The following is a 25,205-nucleotide window of genomic DNA, read 5'->3' as shown; positions in this document are numbered from 1 at the left end:
CGGAGCTGCGAGGCTTCGCGCCAGAATCTGCGGCCGGTTGTAGAGTGAGCGCAGATACCACGTAGGGGATCCTCTCAGCCGAAGGCCATCGCCCTCCTTACGTTGCTCCAGGAGGTAGTGACAGTTGGGGGGGGGGGGGTGCTCCAAGAACAACTCCACTAGAATTGCAGTTCATTCCAGAAAAACCTGACAGAAGGGTGGGATGGTGGGAGGCGGAATGACCCGCCTCTACATTTGGAACTTGTGTGGAGGCGCCCCCCCCCCCCATAGCTCGTCCTAGACCTGGGGGCTTAGCCCGCGGAAGCGTTGCCGAAGCCACTTTCCCTCTTGGTTTGAGGTGCCAAGTGGATCAGGGGAGCAAATGTGCTCCCCTCAGTCGGTTCTGGGCATGCACCTCCCTCGGGATGGGTTCAACTCTTGGCTTGGGCCATAGGCCCTCCTGGACCTTGGTCCCCCACTTGCCCAGCTGGGCCTCCTTCTCCAGTGGCCCATCGTCTCATACCCCAGCCACAAGGGCTTGGTGCAAACTCTGAGTCTGCATGTTTGGTAGGAGGCTGGGAGCCTGGAGGGATGGCTAAGGGTGGGCAGAAGTGAAGAATACTTCAGGTGTCTGGCTCAGGAAGACCTTGTTGATGATGTTAGAGTGGTTGCCCTGTATCCAACATCTGCCTTCTGACTTCCTGTCCTCCCAGTAGAACTTTTGCTAGTGGGTATCACGAACCTCGGAGCCCGAGGTTGTATAAGTCGCTACACCCCAACCCAAAACCCATAAAGATGTACATGCAACTCCCCTGCAGACAAACTGTTGGGTGGCTGGGCCTGCAAAGCTGCCACCAAGGGGATCTCTGGCGGCCAGAGAATGATTCTGAGAAGTGTAGCCTGGCTTTGAAGGTTCTCTGACAGCTGTTAGGGAACAAAGAGCGACGCCCCCCAGGCACATTGACTGTCATTTTCCAACACCCCTTTCCTTCCCTTCTTTTACCCAAATCTCCACTACCGGGTTTTCTTGAGGTGTCCTCTCAATCTGTTTGTGTTTTTTTGTTGTTGTTTTAATTTTTTTAATTAATTGATTTATTTATTTATTTCCCCTTCTCCCCCTCCCATCCCAGTTGTCTGTTCTCTGTGTCTATTTGCTGCGTGTTCTTTGTCTGCTTCTGTTGTTGTCAGTGGCACGGGAATCTGTTTCTTTTTGTTGCGTCATCCTGTTGTGTCAGCTCTCCGTGTGTGCGGTGCCATTCCTGGGCAGGCTGCACTTTCTTTCACGCTGGGCGGCTCTCCTTACAGGGCGCACTCCTTGCGCGTGGGGCTCCCCAGCGTGGGGACACCCCTGCGTGGCAGGGCACTCCTTGCGCGCATCAGCACTGTGCTTGGGTCAGCTGCACACGGGTCAAGGAGGCCTGGGGTTTGAACCGCAGACCTCCCATGTGGTAGACGGACGCCCTAACCATTGGGCCAAGTCTGCTTTCCTCAGTCTCCAAGATTTCCAAGTCAATGCACATTGATTTTAAGATATGGTCAAAAAGGAATCTGTAAAATTGGTCATATGATTTGGTGTCTTGGATGGAAATTCAGTTGGTCAAGTTCACCTAATTCTTTGGCATCTGAAGTCTTCCAAGCCCTTCCAATCAGATACCCTAATTGTGTCTTCCACTGACAGTTTCTCTTCCCTTTCTGGAGTGGAAAAAATAAATGATCTCAAGCATGTTAATTATTTTTTTTTACCATAGGAGGCTGTGAGAACCTTGTTTCTGTTTAGGGTAAAGTGGATTTCTCTGATTTTACAAAGAAGAGATGAACATGTGTTCCTCTTTGGGCACTGAAAGGTAATTATGCGTCTTGGGGAGCTCACTTTTCTCCTGGCTGTTGAACAGACCCTCTGGATTCTGGTTTCTGGAGTAGGAATGCTCCAGCAGACCAGCCTCCTTTTCTTCCCTCCGTCACCACCCAACGATTGCCAGGCCCCTGGGTGGGTCGCCTGGATGGAGGGTGAGAGTTTCTGTCCTGCAGGCTGGTGGTACCTGCAACTCCGGGCTGGTATCAGCCATTCACATTTCTTTTCCTGTGCAAAGAATATTCTGAGCCATTGGAATTCCCCGTTCCATCTCCTTGAAAGCTTAGGCCAAGAGCTCCCCAGGGGGCCTGCGGTGATGGATGCCAGGAGGCCTGGGGAAGGAGCCATCATGGTGGGAGAACCGAGTGCCTGCCTGCAGAACAGACCCTAACTGAACCAAAGTGCAAACAATAACAACTATATCACCTCCGTCCACTTGGCAGCCTGCTTTGAAATAAACCCTGTTCTTCACCTCCCCTACCCCCCAACTAGTAAAGCCCAGGGGCATTACCATACCATTCCTTTGGCCTGGTGTTAGCTCCATTTAGGAACGTCCAGATAAGCACATCAGGAAGCTGAGACTCACCCACCCACTCCTCACTTCCCCTGGCGCTGGGCTCAGCTTGGCTGAACTTGCCGTTCCTGCCTTTTTAGAGTTGCTGCTGGCATTCCCGAAGCAGGATCGCGCACTGTGCCGCCTCCCCAGGGGTCCCCAGCTATTGATTTTTAATATCCGTATTCAATATTGTGTATTAAATATTGAATCCATGCACGAGAGGATGTGATGCAAATCACCAGCCGTGCCTGAGACTTTAATAGTTGTTTTATTGCCCGGAAACCACAGTTGGATGCAAGGCATCTTGCAGCCAAGGTTGGGGGAGGGGGCAGGGATGACAGGCAGAGAGGAGGACTGAGTGGAGCAGCAAAGTGGGGCCTCCCAAAGAGGGTAAGAGACCTCTGGAATAGCCACGGCGGAGGCACAGCCAGGCGCTAACAGCTCAGTCTGGGGCAGGCAGGATGGGGGCGGGGAGGGGTAGGTCCCAGGCTGCTGTGTTGCTCTGGACAGAGTAAGGGGGTCTGTGTGTGAGAGACCAGGCCAGAGGAAGTGGCAAGGGACTGTCACCTTCCTTCCTGGACTGTCCCAACTGGATATTCATTCCTTTCTGGCAGAACCCCCACCCCCGAAATTATTTACCCAGAGAAGGACACACACACACAGCTATTCAACAGGAAAGTGGACTTCAGGGCAGGAAACCCCAGGCCTTCGCCACCGCTCAGCTCTGTGACCTTGTCCCGCCTCTCTTCACAACCTCTCTGGGCCCCCTTTCTCGCCTCTGGGGGGTGAGGGGAATGCTTTCTGCCCCCCCCCCCTCCTGCCGGGCCTGGTATGGAGGCTGGCACAAATGAGATAATATTCAGGGAAAAGGCTTTTGTAAACTGTCAGGCCCTACCTCGGCCGGCTGAGGGATTAGAGCTGGCTTTCCTTTATACTCCTCCTCTCCTGCAGGCAGTGTCTCCAGGCGGGCTTCTCTCTCTCTCTCTCTGACGTGAGCCCCCTCCCCCATTAAGGGCCCTCTTCCCTCCTTTGGCCACCTCCACCTGTTCTCCAGGCTCCCAGCTCCGCAGTGCGCTCAGGCTAAGCAGTCAGGTTTTGAGGACGCCCAGCAGGGAGAAAGGAAGGGCGAAAACGACTCTGTGTGTGTGTGAGTGTGTGCGTGCGCGCGCGGTGGGGGTGGGTGCCTCGAGTGTGCGCCAAGCCAACAGCCGCGGGAAAGTGCTCGGCTTCATCCCAGGGAGAAGACGAGCGCTCGGCGGCCGCTGCCTAGGGCTGCGGGGCTCGCAGGAGCGGGAGGTGGAGGCGGGTGGCAGTGTGCGGAGGCGGGGAGCGGGGGCATAGGGAATTCGGAAGACCGCTGGGCCCAGTGTGCTGGCGGTGGCGGGGTTGGGGGCGGGGCGGCGAGCCGCGGAGAATCTGAGTTTGGTGGTTCCTTCCCGCATTACTGTTCTTCGTTGCGGGAAGTCCACCCCTGATTCCTGATTGCTGGCCGGTCAGGGCGTGGGCTGTGCGGTAAGGGTTTTCTTGTGATTGGGAAGCCGAGATGGAAGCTCGGTGGAGCGTGGTGGCCAGGCCCTCCTGGGCCCCTGCTAAGTCAGGTAAAGAGTTGCCCGAGGCTCCCAGGGCCGAGACCCGAGCTCTCCGAGGGCCCTGTTCCTGCCTGAAGACGGTGCCGAGTCCCCCTAACCCACCACCTTTGTCCGGGACTAGGGAAAGACAGGAATCCTAGGGGCCCGGCTCAGTAAAGACCACCCCAGGGGCCCGGCCATCTGCTGGGAGGGCCCCAGTCTTGACAGAGACCAGTCCTGGTAATAGGCCCGGCCAGGAGTCGGCGGCCGCGTCCCCGGGCACGCGAATTGGGGTACGCCAGGCAAGGCCTGGCTGCCCACGCCTCGGCGTCCGGGCTCCGGCGCCTGCTGCCGCCGCCTGCGTTTCCGGGTCTGCGGCTGAGCCTCCCCGGCTTTCCCCTCCCGCTTGATCTCGCTGCCAGTTTCTCGCCTGTCCCCGCCAGTCTCCTGGGTCGGCCGTTCGCGGCCGTTCGCGCTCTACCTCTCTGAGTGCGGCCTCCTCGGCTTTGACGCGGGCTCACTGTTAGCACACGTGTGGCCGCCTGCCCGCAATCCGTGCTCAGCTCGGCCACTTTCAGCGGGTCACTTGGCACTGCCTCGGGGTCGGTGCGGGGACCCGCTCCTCGCGGTCCGCCCCGCCCCCCACCTCTCGCGTCCGTGGATGCATCCCAGGCTCAGAGGCCCCCCGGGACGGAAACAGCCCCGCGGTTCAGGATCAGATCCACCAAAGCAAACCCAAGAGGGCTCGGGGGTCTCTCTCACTGCCTTCCTCGCTGCTCCCAGTCCTAGGCCGCAGTTGGGGGGGGGGCGGGGAAGGGGTCTTTTATGAGACCTACTTTGCAGACTTGAGGGGCGCCCCTTCTGCGGTCGGCCTCGCGATCTTGTGGTTCTCCCTCAGCTCTCGAGACTGTAAAGTGCCGAGAATTGGCGCACGTGGTTACGCCGCTGACCCTAAAGTTTGGCGAGACATGTGGGCTCTGGGTGGGGGTGCCCCGTACGTGTGTGCCGATCGCAAGGACGTACCACAAAAGTTGGGAGGCGGGGTTCCGGGGCATGTGAAGACACCTCTCCGAGCCCGCCCCAGCTCCCTACCCCCCCACCCGCTTTTGCGGCGGAAACACGGCTCAACTCCTTGAAAGTAAACTTGCTACGAACGAGCGAGCGAGGGAGGGGGCGGGCGTGGGTGTCTGCGTCGGGGAGGCTGGGAGGTTTGTGTCAAGTTTCAACCCCTAATGACACTTGGTGGCGAGGTGCCAAGGCCCTGGGAATGGCGGCGGGGAGAGGGGCGGCGGGGGCCCTGGACTGCGTGTGTAGGGGGGAGCCGGTGCAAGAGTGGCCGCGCCCCGCGGGGCCAGCCTCGCGAACCCAGAGGCAAGAGGCGCCCGCTCGGGCCCGGTGAGGCCAGCGTGGATGAGTGGGGGGGTGGGGGAACGGGGGCGGGGAGGGGACGCTCTGAGAGCCGTTTGAGCGGAGCGGAGCGGAGCGCAGGCATCTTCCGCAATCCATTCATGCGCTGAAGCGCGTGCAGAGCTGCTGATCGCTGCCATTGTTACTCGCGGGCGGTGTGGGAGCCGAGCCTCCACTCTGGCGAGAGATAAATGGCCTCTGACAGCCCCTCCTCGCCAAGAGAGCTCCTCGGATTTCACCGCGCGGCGGCTCTCAGGTCTGTGCCTCGCTCGCTTCCCGGTGAGAACCTTTAAATCAGCCTCCCTGCCCTCCCTCCTCCCGGACGCTGCCCCCCCCCCTCCCCGCCCGCCAGCTCGCTCGTCCGCTCAGGCCCGAGCTGCGCCCCCGGCGCTCCCGCGCAGCCTCGGACCCCCGCCCCGGCTAGGGGAAGGGGAGGGCAAGGTGGGGGCTCCGGGAGGACCCTGGGCCTGCGGGGGAGTGGGGAGCTGCTGGAACCCCCGCTTGGGCTCCGCGCCTCCCCGGGAGTGGAGACCTCGCCCCGCCTCCGCGCCCGCAAGATGGATCAGGCTACCGGGCGGAGAGCGGGCTGTAAATATTTAAAAAGTCTCTTGCGCGCCGGCGGTAATGGCTTTCGCAGTCAGAATGTGTGCTAGGGGAGGAAAGGAAGGGCGACGTGCGTACTGTGTTGCGGGGAGAGGAGTCGTTCCTTTGCCCCCCTCCCCCCCGCCCAGGGTGGGCTGCGGGTTCCGGCTTCCCGATTTCCCGCCCTCCGCCTCTGCGCCGCCGCGTCCCAAGATAGCATCGAGAACGCCAGTCGATAGGGAACTTGAGCACAGCAGAGCAAAGCAGGCTCGAACGAGGTGACCCCGGGGCCCTGGGCCCTGTGTGTGCGGTTGCCCTCCTCCCCACGTCCCTCTTAAGCCTCGATCCACTCCAAACGGGAGGCCCTCCACCCCCAGTCTGAATCGGAAAGTAGCTTTGTGGCTGCTGGGACCCAAGCACCGGAGGAGGTAGCGCGGAGAGATGGGTGGGTGGGAGGGTGCGTAGCGCCCATGCTTTGAAGGGGTCACACGTGGCCTGGAGGGGATCCTTTGGCGAGTGCTGGCCTGGAATCTTTAAAGCGGAGCCCAGCCGGAGGGAGGAGGGGGGGAGGGGGAGGGGCACCCAGCCTTCTCGGCTGGGAGAGGCTTAATGGGCCCTCCGCAGGGTGTGTGCCGGGTGAGGTTGTCGCCTTTGCCAGCGGCCCCTCCCTGGAGGGGCGGGGACGCGGAGTTGCCCCAGGCTGGGGCGGGCCAGGCGCCATGGGTTTGCGCGGCGGGTTCGAGGGGCGCGGGCAGGGGTTGGGCTGCTCCCCTGCGCTCCCCCGTCCCGCCCACTCGGGGACCCGCCAAAGTGCGGGGCGCGCCGGGGCTGCTCTCGGCGTTCCAGCGCGTGGAGCTCCCAGCTCCTGGCAGCTCCGTGCACTCCGCTTCCAGGGGCTGGTGTTGCGCCCTTCTCGCTTGTTTGTCTCATGTGAGCCTCGTAAACCGCCCTGATTTATTACCCAGACTAAATGCTTAATTTGTGAATATGAAACAGATTAAAAGGGGCGGGGGAGGAGGGGGCTTGAGGTCGGCATATTTTAGCAATCAGACCAAAGCAGCCCGGCAGATGTTTCAAATTTGTCGACATTTTCAGGCTCATGTGGAAAGCCAGTCAGAATGGTCAAGAGGTCTTTTCTCCTTCCTTCAACCTGAGAACTTGGCAATGATCAAAAGGAGGTGATTAGTAACTACAGAGAGAAGACACCAGCAGGCAAGGAGTTAACAGAAGCTAAGCCCTTCACCTCCAGGACTGGGGAGTGAGAGCTGCTCACAAAGGCAAGAGGGGTCCTGGCTAAAAAGGCCTAAGTCGTAGAAGCCAACTTTGAAGAACAAAGTCGAGGGTCCATTAAAAGTTAATTCAGTAAATAAACTTCATTGGCGATAAAACAAGAAAAGATGGAAACTCCAGTTTGAAATAGCCAAAAGATAATAAAAAGAAACAGCTTTGATGTGGCCTTAACATGTGCTTGTGCCTTTCTGCAGGTCCCTACAGTGACCCACCTAACTCGGGCCTCTCTGCGAGCATCCTCTCCCTTTGAAAAGACCCCTTGTGTACAGGCACTGTTTGTTGGCGTTTGTCATTTTGGGGCAACTCCACACATCAAAGGGAAGCACAGTGTTCTTTTCAGCTCCCTGATTCCAGCTGCCCAGCGAAGCAGATACAATTTCTATAAATTGGCCCTCTCCTCTGGGTTTTGATTGATCATCACCATATGAGATTATTGAAAGTCTAATGTCTTATTTCACTTTCTCCAAGGGGTGAGGAGGGGAACAGTTTATTGGAAGTCAGGCCAAGTGAAGACTCCGGTGTTGTGCAATAGTAATTTCCATGTGCCTGGATTTATCAGCCTGCTGAAACTCCCGGGCATCTCCTGTGGGTTCCCTGTGCCACTTCCCTCCCTCTCCAGGTCTTAGCTTCGGCCCCTAGTAACAAGTAGGGTCCAAACTGCCTTCTGGAGCCTTCGTAGTTGAAAGGAGAAAATTGCTGTTGACTAAAAATAAGGAAACAAAGATTTATTTTTTAAACATATTTCTTGGAACTCAAGAATCCCCTCATTGGCCTTTGTTTCCCACCCCAAACTTTTTTGGTTCCCTTTTGCCTCGATACCATCTTTCATATTATTAATGTTGATTATGGTTCCTCTGTCTTGTCCTCAGCCAGACAAAGGCTTAGGGAAAGTCAAAGAACGTGTTAATTATATGTTTCTTGTAAACTGACTTTTCATTTCCCCCTAACACATTTAGTTGGCTTGGTGTTTAGTTTAACACTCAATTGCTGCAAATATGCTGCTTAAAAATGCTGTCTTTATTAAAACAAATAAATGAATTCAAAGACCTTTCTAATTTCAACTTGCGTGGGCTAGAAACAGAAGAGAAAACTGAAAGCGAGAGCAAGAACGAGGGAAAGGCAGCAGAGAGGAGAGAAAGGAGACCAGGAAACACACACACACACACACACACACACACACACACACTCAGCATTCCTTCTGTCATCCCTCCCCCAGCCATGTTAAACTGGTCCATACAATTGTCCCCGGCTGCGCCCTGCAGCTCGCCAGCCCGCCTGGATTTTCCATCACTTGGCGCCTAAGGCGATCATTAGCTGAGAATGGACAACCTCCCCTACCTGCTGGCAGCCCATCACTTACCAGCTGGGGGAGGCTGGCTGCAGGCTCTGGCGTCCCGGCAGGGCCCCATTTGCTCAGGCTCAATCCGAGAGGGGTACTTGGTTCCTGCCCCTGGGTGTACGGGTGCCTAATTAAAATCTATCCAGGGCAATGCGCACTAAATAGATGGAACCTGAGAGGAGGCTAGGGGGCAAGGCCGTCATTACCTAGGCAGCGAAAGTGCCTTTTTGTAGAGAGTGCGCCCGAGAGGAGGCAGGGATCCCTCGGATTGCACTTTCTGTTTACCCTCAACAGATCCTAGGTGTGGTATATTAACGTGCATGCCAAAATCCAGAGCCCACACGGATATGGAAACAGGGCCGGCCGAGTGTACGCTACCCAGGCCGGAGGGAGGTCTGCCGCGGTTTCGCACAGACAATGCTGGCTGTAGAAAAATGACTCGTGTGCCCTCGTGGCCTTGGAGTTACCGCTCATGAGCCACAGCCCCATCGTGCCACGGGAGCAGGAGCTGTATAAATGACTGTAGGGACAGAAAGGAACAGAGCCCAAGGACCAGGCGTGTGTCGGTGAAGCTAAACTGAGCTTGGAGGAGCTACGGGGAATCTTCAGTTCCCGGCTCGCCCTAGTGGGGGGTGGGCGGGGGTCACTGAGACCTGGGCCCCAGCAGGATGGAAATGTCCCAATCTGGGGGTAAAGGGACAGCCTGCAAACAGGAGTGTGTGCCAGCCCCTGAGAAGGCCGGCCAGCTAGGGCTTTTATGGAACGCAAACATTTATTAAGTGCTGGCTGTGTACAAAGCACTATGCTGGGCATGTGGGGCCACAGCGGTGTGAGTCCTCTGAGAACAGAGCAGGTCATGAAGGGGAGAGGGCAAGGGGGCTGGCGAAGGGGAGAGGGAGGCCACCCAGTCCCAGGATTCTCACCGTGCAGCCCGCTGCGGGATTTACAGGACAGCAGCCAGCGAGGCCAGAGGGCAGCCTGAAGCATGGCACCCCTCTACAAGAAGCGGATGTGAGCTTGTTCTCCCAGGTGTGGGGGGTGGGGAAGAGGCTGTCTGGGCTTCACCTCATCTTCCCTGGAGGGCCTGACTTTGTTTCCCCAGGCAAGCCAGGAAAAGTATTCTAATGAAAATTGAGGAGGCGACTTTTCTAGTGGGAGCACAAGCTGCAGTGCGCTCTTTTACCCTGGACACATCTAAGAGTGTAGCTTACCCCTAAAAGCTCCTGAACAAATGTAGGCTCTCTGGGGGAGCTGGTGAGGGAATACGGCCTCCCTTAACAAAACAAACCCGAGAATCTCCAAGGTTTAGCACTGGAAGCCGAGCCGCTCAGTAGAGAAAGGGGGCTGGCTTAATGCCCTCCCCTCCCCCGCACCCGCCCCCCTCCCCGGATTCCACCTGCCCCTTGGGGCGCTCTCAGTGTGATCACAGGTGCCCTCCCTCCAGCCATCTGGCCTGGACCCAGCCTCTGCTCTTGGTTTCCCTAAGCAGAGGCGAAACACGCTAGAACCTTCAAAGCACATTCCTAAACACTAAGGGAGAGCTGTGGGGAAGTGAAAACAAAGACGCCGAGGAGCTTTGGAGCAGTTCAGCTTACAGAGTCTGTGGGCCAACAGGGCTGGCCCAAGTTCAGTCAGACTTCCTGGCCCTGGGCCAGCCAGAGCTGGCAGCGTGCCCTCTCCAGCCCACCACTCAGGCCCCGTCGCCCCCCAGACCTGGGCACACCCCCTGGCCAAGCCCAAGCCCCAGGCTGCCCCTCCGCAGCCCTCTCAGACCTCCCCCTCCCCCTCCCCACTGAGGTTGCCAGTTCCGAAATCCAGTGAGTGGCCTCTGAAATCTCTTCACCCAGGCCTCCCCGAGAGTGAGGGGGTTGCCAGTGGGCCAAGATGGGGATACCCTCAACCCCTCGGGGTGGCCTGGTGGGCTTGGGGGTAACGCACATCCCCCAACGGCTAGCTTCGGGCCTTGGACCAGCCGTGTCTGTTTACCCTTCTGTGCCGTAAAAATATTGCCATGCCCTGTGTGTGTCAAGGCTGGGAAACACTGCTAACTTGTGATGTGTGACATCCATGCCACAAGAGTTACCCACAAGTACAAAGGGGGAGGGTATTGGGCCACAAGGTCCTTCATAGAAGATCAGCCTTTCGTTCAACACACATTCAAGAGCCCCTCTTGTGCTGGATACTGTGCTTATGGCTGTTGGGGGTGGCTGGGGGATGCCCAGGACCCTCCTTAAAGTTTCCTAAGGACTCTCCCTTCTTTAGTATCCCCGAGAGAGAGAAGCCCCACAGGGCTGGAAACCTCCTTATACTCAAGCTAAAGCTGGGAGAATGAGCAGCCCTTGCTTTTACTCCTTGGGCATAGATTTTTTTTTTTAAGTCAAAGGGCAGATGGTGTGTTTTGTCCACTTCCCCCTCACAGCTGGATAACCGAAGGTCCCCCCAAACACTGAGCAGCCCACTTGCTGAACAGAGACTTGGGGTCTGGCAGTTATTTCTTTCCCAAGACTCCCTGCAGATGACCTCGCAGTAACTGCCGACATTCCGGACAGCACCTGAACATAGCATCAAATTCTAAGGGTATAAAAGGGGTTGTGGGAAAAAGTATGCCTCTGCCAACACATTCCTCAGTTGCCCCGTTTCTTGCTCGCCCTTCCCAAGATAGCCCATTCAGGCTGGTTCTTTTTTAAAAAATTTTATTTTATTTTGAAAAATCGCAACACACACACCCCCACCCCAAAAAGCCGAAAGAACAGTGCGGTGAACACCCATCTACGAAGGCAGATTTTCAAAAGCGCTATATTTATTCAACACGCCTACCCTTGGAAATAATCCAAAACTCCTTCAAAGATGTGAATTAATTTAACTTTCTCCTCCAGTGTTACTTAGGAATACTTTGCCCTCAGAGATAACGCAGCTTGCTTGATCATCACCCCCTTCTCAGCCCCCGGTCACCCTATCAGCATCTCGCGGTGCATAGTGGGGGCCTTTAATAAAGGTTCTGGGCTTGAATAGCACAGACCACGCCACAGCTAGCATGATGGGGCCAGACTGTCCAGGTTTAAAACCCAGCTCGGCCACTTGACCAGCTCTGTGACCTGAAGCGGTTACTCTCCAGGCCTCGCTCTTCCTATCTGTAAAATGGAGGGTCTTAATACAACTTATTTCATAATGCTGTGAGATTAAGGAAGTCGATGGACCTAAAGCTCTTGAACTAAGTGCCCAGCATATAGATAGGGTCGTGCAGGTGTTGGTGAGACCTGAGGCTTATACACACTTGCTGTCAATACTGCTTCGGGCATTTCGGGCATTTCGTCTCAGTCATCTGGCCCCGTTAATGGCCTCCAAGTTTTCACTGGTAACAGGAATGTGACTGCATAATTGCTCCTCGCCTGACTGAGAGAATTGCCCTCACTCAGTTCTGCCTCCAAAGCTGAGGCAGAGAGGAGTGTTGGCAACAGGGGGGAGGTTCCCGTGGACAGTTTCCACACTCATGGAGAGTTTCTAGCCATGCTTATTAAAAAGACATTTGGAGGGAAAGTCTTTTTTTTTTTCCCCTTCCCATCTTCTAGACTGGCTAGTAGCTGCCCTGCTGATACAACCACCTTAGAAGAAAGAGCTGGCATCTGCTTTAGAGACGGACCCACGAAAGACATGTCAGTCTCCCTCAGGGAGCTCTGGGCTCAAATGCCCTGTTTTGGGTCTGGTCGAGGGTCAAATGGAGCAAGGCAGAGAGGGACTGGTGGACTTCCGGACAAAGTTGACTAGGATGCTCTTCAGTCAGGGAGTATCCAGTGATGGGTATCTTAGAGAGCCAGAGGTAAGAGAGGACTGGGGAAAGATAAAGGAATGAGTTTAAAGGGGTACTTTGCTCTCTGCTATAAAACACTGTGCCTAATGTTAGGCTCTGACGGCTGTAATATCTGACCTTGACATTGTGGTGTTTCTGCCGTATGATTTAAGTAACGTGTGATGCCGGCACAATGCCAGAAAGTCAAACGTTCTGACAGCTCTTGGAAGCCACGTAGGTCCCTTTGAAGTCCCTCCTCCCCAGTGAACTGATACCTGGAGACACCTCTTGAGGTTGAGGACAACCTCTGATACGGCGTACAGGAATTGAGCTGCGGTGCTGCTCCATCCGATGGCACTGGCCAAGCCACCTGCTGGCTCTTCGCAGTTCCAGAGGTCCCGCCGTGGTTCCTGAGGAACCCAACCACCTGGAGTGGCTCCTTGGGGAAGAGTCACTCATCCCTCATCAGGGACAACACTCAGAAGTCTGCCTGCTCTCAGGTTTTTTTCCTCACAAATGTCTTCTTCCTCAACGTTGCCTGACACCAAGTCATTGAGCTGCACACTGGAACGTAAATTAGATAAGAGGCACATTAACTAAAAGGGAAAAAGCACTATGTACATTAGTTCTGCACATAATTATTTCACACCCACCTGCACCGACCAAGGCTGTGGGCATTATGGTATCTCAGCCATCATAAAACTACGTTTCACTGGGGAGCGAAGGAGAAACAGTGAATATCTCAGCAAAAAAAGACATACTATTTCAGGTTGTAATAAACGTCCTGAAGAATTGAGAAGAGTAACAGGATAGAAGAGAGGGGATTTTCTTTCAGAGGGTGGATTGTACATTCTGAATCTTGGATCAATGGAATAATGTGCTCAAATGGTGTGCCAGTCAGCTATTGCCACCATTTATGCTGTATAACAAACCATCCCCAAACTTAGTAGCATGCATCGATAAGTATTTATCTCTCACTTACATGTCTGTGGGTCACCTGTGGTTCACTGCTCTAGGCTGGGCCCAGCTGGGCTCAACATCATGTATGGGTTGGGTTCAGATATGCTCCATGTGATTTTCCTTGTCCATGGATGAATGGACTACCTAAGGCCATGCTCTTCTTGTGATGGCCAAAGTGCAAGAGGGTAGAGTGGAAATGCAACGACGCCTAAGTCCCAGACTGAGAACTGGCATGCTGTTACTTTGCCCAGGTTCCATGGGCCAAAAAAGAGTTCTGAGAGGTGACATGGGGATTGGGGGGAGGTACACTCCACCTCTAGTGGGATGGATTGCAAAGTCATGTGGCAGAGGGCGTGGCCATAGGACAGAGTGAAGAATCGGGAACAGTAATGCAATCGGAAACAGATGGTTCAAACCAAAACTATGTATCTCTAGCTATGACCTTTATATATACAAATACATATATCAAATGATAAAACCGGCTTCCTTGGAATCTTCTGTTTTAGATTAAATTTAACGAAATCCATGCGCTAATTACATATTAGCATCCCTGAGGTAGAATATTATGGGACCAGAGGCTTCTTTCTGGGTCATTGCCGCCAACCTCAGGAAACCTGGGAAGACAGGCCACGGGCCATTCCAATGCTGAGAGATAATATAGAGACCTTTTCTTCCTGCCTGGGCTTCCCAGGCTCTAAGGTGGAGGCAGAAAAGGAGAGGAGACCTCAGACCTAGCAAGTCTTCTTGCTGCCCTCTGAGTGCACCTGGGAGTGGCCCAAGTCTGGAGACTGAGACCCAGGAGGTGTCACCCTCAGGTCTCAGTACCCTTAGCTGGTCTCACCAGCTCTTTAGGACACACCTTCACCTGCTAAATAAGGGCTGTGGCCTCTGTGATCACTAGGTTGAAGATCCCAGCTCTTCCTTGCAGCTTCTTTCCCCCCAGTCCTGCCAGGCCTCCCCCACACCACCCTTGAATAATGTGGGAAGGATCCCTTGAGTGTCTCTTCAGAAAGTGATTTCTTAACCTGGCCTCCTTGCATGGAATTTCTCCAGAATGCTGCAGTCAGCCAAGTACTGGAACCTGGCCCTTCCCTTTAGGAAGGAAAGCTGACTTTTCACTTGATTCCGATGGTTAATAGAATCTAATTACCATGGCCCAAAGTGGTTCCAATCAAGGGACTCCACCATATAAAAAAGCCAAGTGGCAGTATCAAGGTGTACATCTTTTGAGCAGAAAGAATGAGACTGGGGGCAGGTAAGTTTAATGGTTGGGCCAGATGGAGCTGGAGCCGTCTCCCATTCTTGGGGAGAATTCTAGCTCCAGTCTCCAAAGGTGTGTGACGTGATCCATCTTCTGTAATTTATCCTGGGCCAGAACCTTCTGGAAGGGGGACCAGCAGGGTGTAATTGCCTTTTAGAACAGCTGGAATATAGAGTGTATTGGACATTTCTGAAATTGCAACTTGGGTCTCTGATTTCACAGGCAACTTTGCTTGATTTAACTGTGTCCATCTTGAGCTTATCAACCTTTGAAGCTCCTGTGGCTTTCTTTGTTTCTCTATCACCCTCAGTGTAAATTTCTTCACAACTCTGTCCCAGAAGCCCTTCTGTGCTTTAAGCCGTCCTTTGAACCCCATTAGAAGATGGCGATGACTTTCTTTTTATTGAAGCAAAAAAGCTATACAGAAAAGTGCCTGTATCATGACTGTACAGTTCCATAAACACACCCATATAGCCAATACCCAGATCAGGAAACAAAATAGCCCAGCACCCCAGAAATCTCCTTCCAGGTACTCTCCTCCCAGAGGTAACTGCTCTCCTTCGAAAAGCACTGATTAGTATTGCCTGGTTTGGTACTTTATAGAAATGGAATCATCCGGCATGGACCTTTTTTGTGTCTGGCTTGTTTTGTTCAACATTGGGCTTGGGAGGTTTAGCCACATTCTGGGTAGTGTTGTTGGGTCATTTTCTCTTGCCCTGTGTTTATCTACTATTCTACTCTTGGCGGGCATTTTTGGTTTGGGGGCTATTGCGAAGATGCAACTGTGTTCTTACCTTTTGGTGACTAGATGAACACCTTACTGTTGGGTGTGTGGACGCGAGTGGAACTGGCTTTAATAAAGATTACCAAAAATTTTCCGTTGTGGCTGTGCCAGTTTATATCCCCACCAGTCATATAGGAGAGCTCTCCTGGCTGACACTGAGAATGTTCACCCTTTTTCCTTTTAGCAGTTCTGGTTGGACTCTTTTAGACTTTAAGCTCCTAAAGGGCAAAAACAAAGTCTTTTTCTTCCTTTAAAAATCTCCCAAGGGTCGTCTGTAAACCCACCCTGAGAAAAACGTTACCTGATGCCCTGAGAAAGAAAAGCCTGCAGTTTTCTTTGTTGTTTGTTTTTCGGAGGCACCAGGGATTGAACCTGGGACTTTGTACACGGAAAGGCAGGTGCACAAACCACTGAGCTACACCTGTGCCCCTGCCCGGGATTTTCTTTGAATTTTTGGCAGAATCTGGAATTTGGTTCTTGATCTTTAGTGTGCAATGACCAGGAGCTTTGGGAAAGTAAGAAAATAAACATTCGAATCAAGCGTCAAGGCCCCCCCCTCTCCACCTCAGGTTCCAGATCTGGTCCTGCTCCATCCCTCTTCTTGTGTCCAGAACTGCCATGAAGCACAGTGCTTCTCGCTGCCCACCTGTGCCCTCCTGCCCACCCCACCCCACCCTCGGAGCCCCGGCTCCTGGGTTTCCCTTGCCAGGAGTGATCTCCTGGCTTTCCAAATCACAGTCTGATGCCCAGCTCCAGGGACCACCTCCCCCATGGAGCCCCTCCCCAACTCCTGTGGGCCACACTTAGGTCTCATTCTCCCAATTCCCTTTTTGCTTATCGTCACCACCACCAAACTTATCACCTGGTTGCTCTGCTGAGGATTCCATATCTTATCTCCTCCTCTCGGGTGACAGTTCTCCAAGGACAGAGGCCACAATGCCTAGCAAGGTATTAACACACACATGAATTACCCAAGAAAGATGGATTGGTCGAATGAACCATGAGTTCTGTCTCTTCATTGTGGTGGGGATGGAAAAGACTTCTCAGGAGTGAGGGACAAGAGACTCTCCATTTAGTCAGATGAGCCTGTATCATGAGTGATTTTCTGACAGTGGACAGAAGGAAAGCTTGCTGGTCACCTCTAAGGGTCTGTAAATAACCTGGCTGAGCAGCGGGGTCTACAGGCTGGCTCACAGACCCTCTGCCTCAGTGTCACCTGCGGTGCCCACTTAGAATGCAGATTCCTGGCCCCATGCCTGAACATTCTGACTCAGTAGGCTTGGGGTGGGGCCTGGAAATCTCTATCTTTAACACTCACCACAGCTGACTCTGATGCACAGCCAGGTTTGGAAACCAGTTGAATCTGAAAAGAATGTTCTCTTCTAGGAAGTGAGAAAATGCCAGAGGGTGTGGTGAGAAGGGGCTGTGATATAAAGATTTGGATTTAGAGAGATGGGGTTGGAGTCTCAGCTCTACCACTTAGCAGACAGGTGACCGGGACAAGTTGCTCAAGCCCTCTGAGCCTCAGTTTCCCCTTCTGTGAAGCAGGCACAAAGCCACGGATCTGTCTTAGTGACTTATTCCTGTGCATCACATCATCGCAAAACTTTGCTGCTGAAAGCAGCTGTTTTATTTTTGTTCACCATTCTGGGGGTCAGGAATTCCAGGATGAGCTCAGCGGGGGGAGGGGTTCTCACTGGGGTCTCTCAGGCCCTTGCAGTCAGATATCAGCTGGCACTTCCCAAATGGCACACTCCCACAGCTACTGGTTGCTTCTGGCTGTTGGTGGCTGGGAGCTCAGCTGGGCTGTGGAGTGGTGGTGCACTTCTGCCACCTCCGTCACTCTCTACAGCATGGCACTCGGACTTCTTCCGTGGTGACTGACTTCTCCCAACCTGAGTGTCCCCAGAGAGCCCAGAGAAAGTCTCAAGGCCTTTTATGACCTAGCCATCGAAGTCTCACAGCATCACTTCTGTGGCAGTCAAAGCAGTCACAAGCCTACCCAGACTTCTAGGAGTGGGGGCAGAGACCCCATTCTGGGCAGGAAGAGAGTCAAATAACTCGCAGACCTGTTTAAAAGCGCCGCGGCCGCTCATGCGGCCGTGAGGAAGATTCAGCGAGATGGACTCTTTGAAGTACTGGACAGATGGTGCGTTCCCCTTCTCCCTCTAATTTGAGGCCTGGGAGCCCACAGGGCAGTCAGTGCCAGGTGTTTATGCCTACTGGACTGTGGGGAGGGGGAAAAGGGACCATCTTTCTTGGGTTTCTAGTACTTTCTAGTCCCTGTGGATAGTAAACACAGCCGTGGGGGTGGGGCACCTTCTGATCCTCTCCAGCTAGGTCCCTCACGGTGGTTGTGGTTGGGGCCACAAGGTCTCCCTGGGTTCCTTGTGACTCCATATCAGCCGTGCCTATGCGCCGTCCTCAACCGGAAGCTCCTTGGGCTGGGAATGGAAACACCTGGCTGAGGAACACAGTGTTTTCAGGACACGCTGGTTCACTGGCTCGGGTCCCCTCAGGAGGCCCCCTACCACACTTTGGGATGACAGACTGAATGGCAGGTAGAGAGAAGGCAGCAGAGTGGCTTTTCTGGGCAAGGTCCTTCCACCTCCCCTTCACCAACAGATCCCTTCTCTGACCTTGCTTTCTTCACCCAGGGTCCCCAGGAGACAATCGGGGAAAGCTGAGGAAAGGTCAAACAGAGACCATGCAGGCCAGCTCCTGGGCTCCCAGGGGCAGGTGGGGGATGCTGGCCTTCCAGGGCTGCACTCCGGGTGCCTCTGGACCAGGAGGCTTGAAGAAGGAGGCTGGTTTCCAGTCGGTGCCAAAGTGGGTAGGAACTTGCTGAATAAAGTACCCCTGGAAAGGAGAGAAGAGAGAGAAGCCCGTTGTGTATGAGCTACACTTTAGCTGTCCTTTGGGGAAGGGGGGCAGTTCAGAGGAAGGAGCCAATTTATCCCTCCAGCTCACACCACACTCTTCTACTGGAAGAAGGCAGTGGGGCCTGTGTTTGGTTCTCAGAGGAAGCTGCTCTTTCCTGTTTTCCCTTCTGGGGCTTGCCCACCCACCCCCCACTCTTCCACCCCACCCCACCGCCACCGGCCGCCAGCCTCCCATTCAGCAACTGGATGGGAATGAGATTCCCAGCTGCCCGGGGAGGCAGGAGTTCAGCCACCCCAAGCTCATGTGGTTGGGCTCTTCCAAGGCACCCAACCCTGGGCTGAGGCTTAGAAATGGTCCACGCGCCTCCTTGATGTCTGGCCGAGGAGAACAAGGAGGTAAACACACACCACACGCCCAAGTGGGTGACGCAGGCGTGAGTGAGCGCCTGGGACATCCTGGGGAGGCCAGGAGCAGACGCTCGGCTGGAGTAAGCAGGCCAGGCCATAGGGCGGGCTGCCTGGCCTCTCACCTCTCCGTGCTCAGAGTCCTCATCCCTGAAATGGGAGTAACGATGTATGCCCACCTCATTGAGTGGCCATGAGATGAAGCCAAGGGGTACGGATTGGCGCCATCAGAGGAGTGCCATGGGGGTGGGTCTTCCCATTTGAGGATTTGGAGAAGCGGGAGGGAAGGTCCTTGGTAGGAGGAAGGCTGAGTCATCAAGAAGGAGAAGGGGCCCAGGCATAAGGGGATGGAGGAACCATCTGCTCCAGTGATGGAGTCACAGCTCCTGCTCCCCAGGACAGTGGAATCGCTGCTCTCTGCCTCCACCCACCACCACCACCACTCCCCCTTGCACTCCCCTCCAGGCTTCTGAGCTCCGCCCTCCCTCCCCAGGACCTTCTTCCTGAGGCATTTCCTGGCCGCTGAGCTCATAATTCTTTCTTCTCCTAATTTAACCTGGCCTGGACATCCGCCACACCACGGAGGCCTGGCTCTTCATTATATGACCAGCTCCTCCGGTTTCCACTCAACCAGGGCAAAAATCCTCTCTCTTCCTGTGCCGCCCTCCTTGAGCACCTAACCTTGGTCGAGAGGAAAGCCCAGTATAGGAGTCTAGGCCCGTTAGCTTTGTGACCTCAGGAGAGCTATTTAACCTCAGTCTCAGTTTCATCTACTACACTGTGTAATAATTGTGGCTAGTGACTTGTACTGACCATACGTCCATGTATTGGTTCTTAGTACAGATGCTTAATAAATGACGGCCATTTTCATGGTAATTATAAGGCTGTGCACCCCCAAGGCGTTTGGTTAGTAGACATCTGGGGGATTTGACTTGCTTAGGTGGCCTCCCTGATAACTGTGGTTTGGAGGACAGATAGAGAAATGGAGGCACTCCTTTCTTTCACTTGATTTGGGGAGGGAGGACCCTGTACCCTTTATCTCCTGAGCATTACCCCTGTGCTGTGCCTCAGAATTGCAAACAGCAAGGACAGCCACAGTGAGGGGAAGAAACAGTTCTAGGGCAAGGTTTATCCATTTCACTGAGGGCTTTCCCTAATTAATAGTCACAAAATCCTACTTTCTTTCAGGACTTTTGGATGGAGCTCTTTCTACAATATGTTTGCATGAGATGTATCAGTTTGCTATTGCTGTGTAACAAACCACCCTAAAATGGAGTGGCTTAAAACAACAATGATTTCTTATTTCTCACCATCGGGTGGATTGGCTGGCCAATTCCTCTGCTGGTTATGCCTAGGCTGACTCAGTGCAGTTGCATTCAGTTAGAGCAGGGGTTCTTAACCTTTTTTGTTCCACAGACCCCTTTGCCTAAGTCCTCACTATACTGGGTATTATTTAATAAATATCTCACACCCACACCAACACATCCCCACAAGGGCAATTTTTTTTTGAATTTTGATTCAAGCTCATGGACCCCTTGTTAGGAACCCCTGAGTTAGAGGGCCAGCTGAACTGGAAGGTCCAAGATGGCCTCATGTGCAGGCTGGCTGTTGATGCCCACTGTCGGTTGGGATGACTCTCCTGGCTGTGGCTTCTCATCCTCTAGTCCACGAGACTAACTTCCTTACATGATGGTCTCAGAACTGCCCAAGAGGGTGAAGCAGGAAGCCACAAGATCTCTTCAGACCTCGCCTCAGAAGTCACATAGCATCACTTCTGCCAAATTCCATTTGTTCAAGCCAGTCCCAGGGCCAGTCCAGATTCTAGGGGTGAGGCAATAAACTCCATCCCCTTGATGGGAGATACTGCAGAGAATTGGGGGCCACATTTAATTTGCTATAGGAGACACTGCAATGCCTGATTAGAGTAAATGCTCACAACTGCTAGCGGCTGTTGTTACTATTTCTGGTATTTTCTTGCCTGCCCATTTTGAAGCTAGTGAGGAAAAATTCCAACCATAGACCCTAAACTCTCCAGTCATGATCTCTCCAGCAATCACACACCTTCGCCTCTCTTCCCACTCGCTCAGCTGGCCATGAATGAACTGTGTGGGCAGCCTTCCAGAATAGTGCCAGGCAGGCTGGCCACACCTGCACCCCCCCCCCCCAGTGCCCTTCCCCTCCCTGCCATCTTCCCTGTCACCTAACGCTTCCCTCAAGGTGTCTACAGGGTCTTTTCCAGGGGCAGTCTCCCTTTAGAGTATGTCCTCCTCATTCCCCATAGCACCTGACTTACTCATGGGGTGTTTAATAAGCGTTTGTAGACTAGAACTGATTGAAGAATCTTTGTGGTCCCCTTAAGCCCCTAGCTCAACAAATCCCCCAAATCTTCAAGTCCCCAAGTTACAGAGAGCCCAGGGGCGATTCGGAACCCGCTCCTATCTCAGTTTCCCTGGGGCCTATTTGCCCACCCAGAGACCCCTGTCCCTCCCCCAGCATCCATTTCCACAGCTGACTTGCCTCACTTCCAAGGCACTGGCAAAGACACGGAGTTTTGACTTTGAACTTTTCACCTGTTGTGAATCGGTGGGACCTTGGCACTGGGAGAGAGGAAGCATTTCTAACTCTCTTTCCTTCCCTCCCGGAACCCCCTTCCTCACACATGCGCACAGGGAGCTCTCCCCCACCTTGGCCTGTATCCCCTCCAGGGCACTGCTCCTACACAGAGCCAGAGGAGAGACCCAGCTGCAGACACAGCCACCCCAAGAGACAGGAGAGGGTGAGGAATTAAAAAAAAGAAAGAGAAATGGCGTGGAAGCAGAGAAGTCGGAAGAGGTCACCTACCATATTGCCTGCAGCTCTGATGGGTGCTGGGTGCAGCTTTGGGAAGCCAGGTTAATGGCAGGGGGCAACAGAAAAGGCCAGCAGCACCAACACCCATCATCTGAGTGTCAGTCCTTCAGGGCTGTCTAACTTTAGTTCTATATCAGAACAACGTTATGGACTGAGGGTATATATGCAGAAGCTTTCATCCCCTGCCCCCCAAAAGTGTGCTTACCTGACTATCACAACTCCACTGACTGTATATACAGCCCCTCCCACGAGGCTCTGTGGGAGGGTCCCCAAACCCTTTCCTCTCCCCCGCCCCCACCCCCTGCCACGGCACATGCAGCTGGGTGGCTGGCCAAATATGATAGTCCCTTGAAAATAGGAGAAGCAAATTCATCCAGAAGGGGATTTTACCCAGGGATTTAAGGAAAGGGCTGGAGTGGGGAATTCTAGTCACTATGGTCCTCTTTTTCTTTTTCTTTTTTTTTTTTTAAGGAGGTACTGGGGATAGAACCCCGGGAACCTCGTACTTGGCAAGCAGGTGTTCAAACCACTGAGCTACACCCACTTCCCAGCCCTCTTTTAAGTCACCACTTGACCCACAGTGGACAACTTTAAACCTCTATAAAGGAAGGACAGCCAGAGTCTGAAACTCCCAGGCCTCAGAGTTGCCTCAGGGTCCAGGAATGAGGTCAGACGCTATGACCTTTGTGCTGGGACCCAAAGCTCTGACGGGTTGTTGAGCCGTTCTGCTAATCTAGAACGCGTTTTCAAAACAGTCTGGCTGGTCTGGCAGGCCCTGGGTGGCAGTGGGTCATGACGGGCTAACTGTGATGCTGGGCTTTGCCCCAAAGCTCAGGCCTTTGAAGCAAGCCTACTCCAAGTCATTCTGTCCTCTGAGGTGTCTGTCTGGAAATAGAAAACCTCTCTGCCCCGGTGGTGAGGGAGCTAAGCCCTGATGACAAGGGAGTTTAAATCCTGGGGACGGACTGTCTAAAGCTGCTAAGAATATCCAGCCCCAGGTCTGACCACAAACCAGAATTAACGCCCGACGCAGCAGCTTCCATGGTCCTTCAGGCTTGAGGGAAGGGAGCCCACTGGGCAGCCAGCACTCACGGAGTCCCTCAACTGAAAGCGTATCGAAGCGGAAGTAAAGAATTAAAGAAAGGAACGCGAAAAACAAGAAACAAAACAAAACAAAAACAAAAACAAGACCCGATTCTGCCCTCAGGGAATATATAATTTGAGGAGGGAAGACATGGATCCACGGCAGGGTACTTCCTGTGCGTGGAGAGATCAAAGCCAGGACAACGGTGCAGGAGGGTCTGGGGGGACAGGTCACCAACACACGAGGCTGGGAGACAGCAGGTGCTGACAAGAGCCGCGCCCACCCCGGCTTCCGGCAGCCACCTCGGGTGGATGTGGTGTAGCCTCACAGCCTGCGGGTCTGGGACAGAAGCCAGGCAGGACCGGGGCTCACGTTCCATCCTCCAGATCTCTGTTTGCTCATCTGTGAGATGGGGAGTTTGGATCACCGTTTCAGAAATGATTTGGGCCTCTCAGACCCTCTGGGATTTCTAATGCTGCACCCGTGGAAAACTGAGGATGTGCACAGAGGCTACCCATTTTCTCACCCATTTCAGGGGGTGGCCAGATCCCCAGTGGGCACACAAGGATCTCAAGCGAAAGGTTCTGAGGTTCTGGGTCAGGGGAGGGAAGGTTCTTGGAGGGCCGGACAGAGCTGAGAGAAGAGTTCTGGTATTTTAGTTTGTCTGAGCTGCTTTCCCAACTACCATACAATGGGTTGTCTTAAACCATGGGAATTGGTTCTGGGTTTCAGGGGCCAGAAGTCAAATCAAGGTGTTGGCAAGGCCATGCTTTTTCTGACGGTCAGTAGCCTTTTTTTTTTTTTTAGAGATGTATTTTATTTATTTATTCCCACCCCCAACTCATTTTTTGTACTCACTGTCTGCTCTCTGTGTCCATTTGCTGTGTGCTTTCTGTGTCTGCTCATCTTCTTTTTAGGAGGCACCAGGAACCAAAACTGGGACTTCCCCACTGGGAGAGTAAGCCATGCCACCTCAACTCCCTGCTTTTGTTGTATCTCTCATTGTCTTTCCTCTTTGTGTCTCCTTGTTGCGGCATCTCACCACACCTGCCCATTGCTCCAGCTTGCTGTCTTGCTCATCTTTTCCAGGGGGCACCAGGAACCAAACGCAGGACTTCCCATGTGGTAGGCAGGAGCTCAATCGCTTGAGCCACATCAGAATCCCTCGGTAGCCTTCTGATGCTGGTAGCCGGCAACCCTCGTGGGTTCCTTGGCTTTCCCGTCACATGGTGATGCCCTCTCCTTTCTGGCTTTCCTTCTCTAAGGCCTCCAGTAATCCAAATCAAGACCCACCCTCATTCACCTGGGCAGTGCCTTCACTAAAAACATCTTCAAGGGCTCCTATTTACAGTGGGTTCACAGTTATGAGAAAGTGGATTAAGATTAAGAACGTGAGGGAAACGGACTTTGGCCCAGTGGTTAGGGCGTCCGTCTACCACATGGGAGGTCCAAGGTTCAAACCCCGGGCCTCCTTGACCCGTGTGGAGCTGGCCATGCGCAGTGCTGATGTGCGCAAGGAGTGCCGTGCCACGCAAGGGTGTCCCCCGCCTAGGGGAGCCCCACGCACAAGGAATGCGCCCCGTAAGGAGAGCCGCCCAGGGCAAAAGAAAGTGCAGCCTGCCCAGGAATGGTGCCGCACACACGGAGAGCTGACGCAGCGAGACGACGCAACAACAAAAGAAAGCAACAACAAAAGAAAGAAACACAGATTCCCGGTGCTGCTGATAAGGATAGAAGCGGTCACAGAAGAACACACAGCGAATGGACACAGAGAGCAGACAACTGGGGGGTAGGTGGGTAAGGGGAGAGAAATAAAAAATAAATCTTAAAAAAAAAAGATTAAGAACGTGTTGGGGGAAACGGACTTTGGCCCAGTGGTTAGGGCGTCCGTCTACCACATGGGAGGTCCACGGTTCAAACCCCGGGCCTCCTTGACCCGTGTGGAGCTGGCCCATGCGCAGTGCTGATGCGCGCAAGGAGTGCCCTGCCACGCAGGGTGTCCCCCGCGTAGGGGAGCCCCACGCGCAAGGAGTGCGCCCCGTAAGGAGAGCTGCCCAGCGCGAGAGAAAGTGCAGCCTGCCCACAAATGGCGCCACCCACACTCCCCGTGCCGCTGACGACAACAGAAGCGGACAAAGAAACAAGACGCAGCAAAAAGACACAGAAAACAGACAACCGGGGAAGGGGAGGGGAATTAAATAAATAAAAATAAATCTTTAAAAAAATAAAAAATAAAAAAATAAAAAGAACGTGTTGGGCTTTTTACCCTCCTCCTGGGGTATGTGACTCAGTCTACCACAGCAGAAATGAAGGACTGAACCCTACTCCTGCAGCCAATGCATGCAATGAGCATCCACTACATGCAAGCACAAGGGATGCCACCACAAAAAAAACATAAGGGCTCTTGGATCTGGTGGAACCGATGGACTAGCTGGAGAGAGCCCATTCTGCTCCTGCCACATGGGCCTTCTTTCTCTTCCTCAAAGAGCCCAATAGGCTCCGGTGGCTCCTCCCCCTACTGTACCCTCTGGCCACGCTGGAATCCTGGTTGGTCCTAACATGAGGCAGGTCCTCTCCTGCCGCAGGACCTTTGCATGGGCTCTGCCTCTGCCTGTAACA

The 25,205-nt window shown here is 53.8% G+C and overlaps 1 protein-coding gene across 4 annotated transcripts in view; it reads left to right on the top strand.

The window, feature by feature from the left end:
• BCOR (BCL6 corepressor) overlaps nucleotides 1–25,205 on the top strand; it is a 119,589-nt gene that overhangs the window by 24,356 nt on the left and 70,028 nt on the right. The window contains exon 1 of one of the 4 annotated variants that reach the window (XM_058291784.1): nucleotides 5,418–5,641. The exons of 2 other annotated variants lie outside the window; for them this stretch is intronic. The gene's annotated coding sequence lies outside the window, so the exon portion shown is untranslated. Of the gene's footprint in view, nucleotides 1–5,417; nucleotides 5,642–25,205 lie in introns of those variants that run through there. One more of the 4 variants, XM_058291786.2, reaches the window with a different exon arrangement.

This window comes from Dasypus novemcinctus, chromosome X (assembly GCF_030445035.2).
Source record: "Dasypus novemcinctus isolate mDasNov1 chromosome X, mDasNov1.1.hap2, whole genome shotgun sequence".
In the NCBI taxonomy this organism is placed as follows: Eukaryota; Metazoa; Chordata; class Mammalia; order Cingulata; family Dasypodidae; genus Dasypus; species Dasypus novemcinctus.
This window is presented reverse-complemented; position numbering and strand designations above follow the sequence as displayed.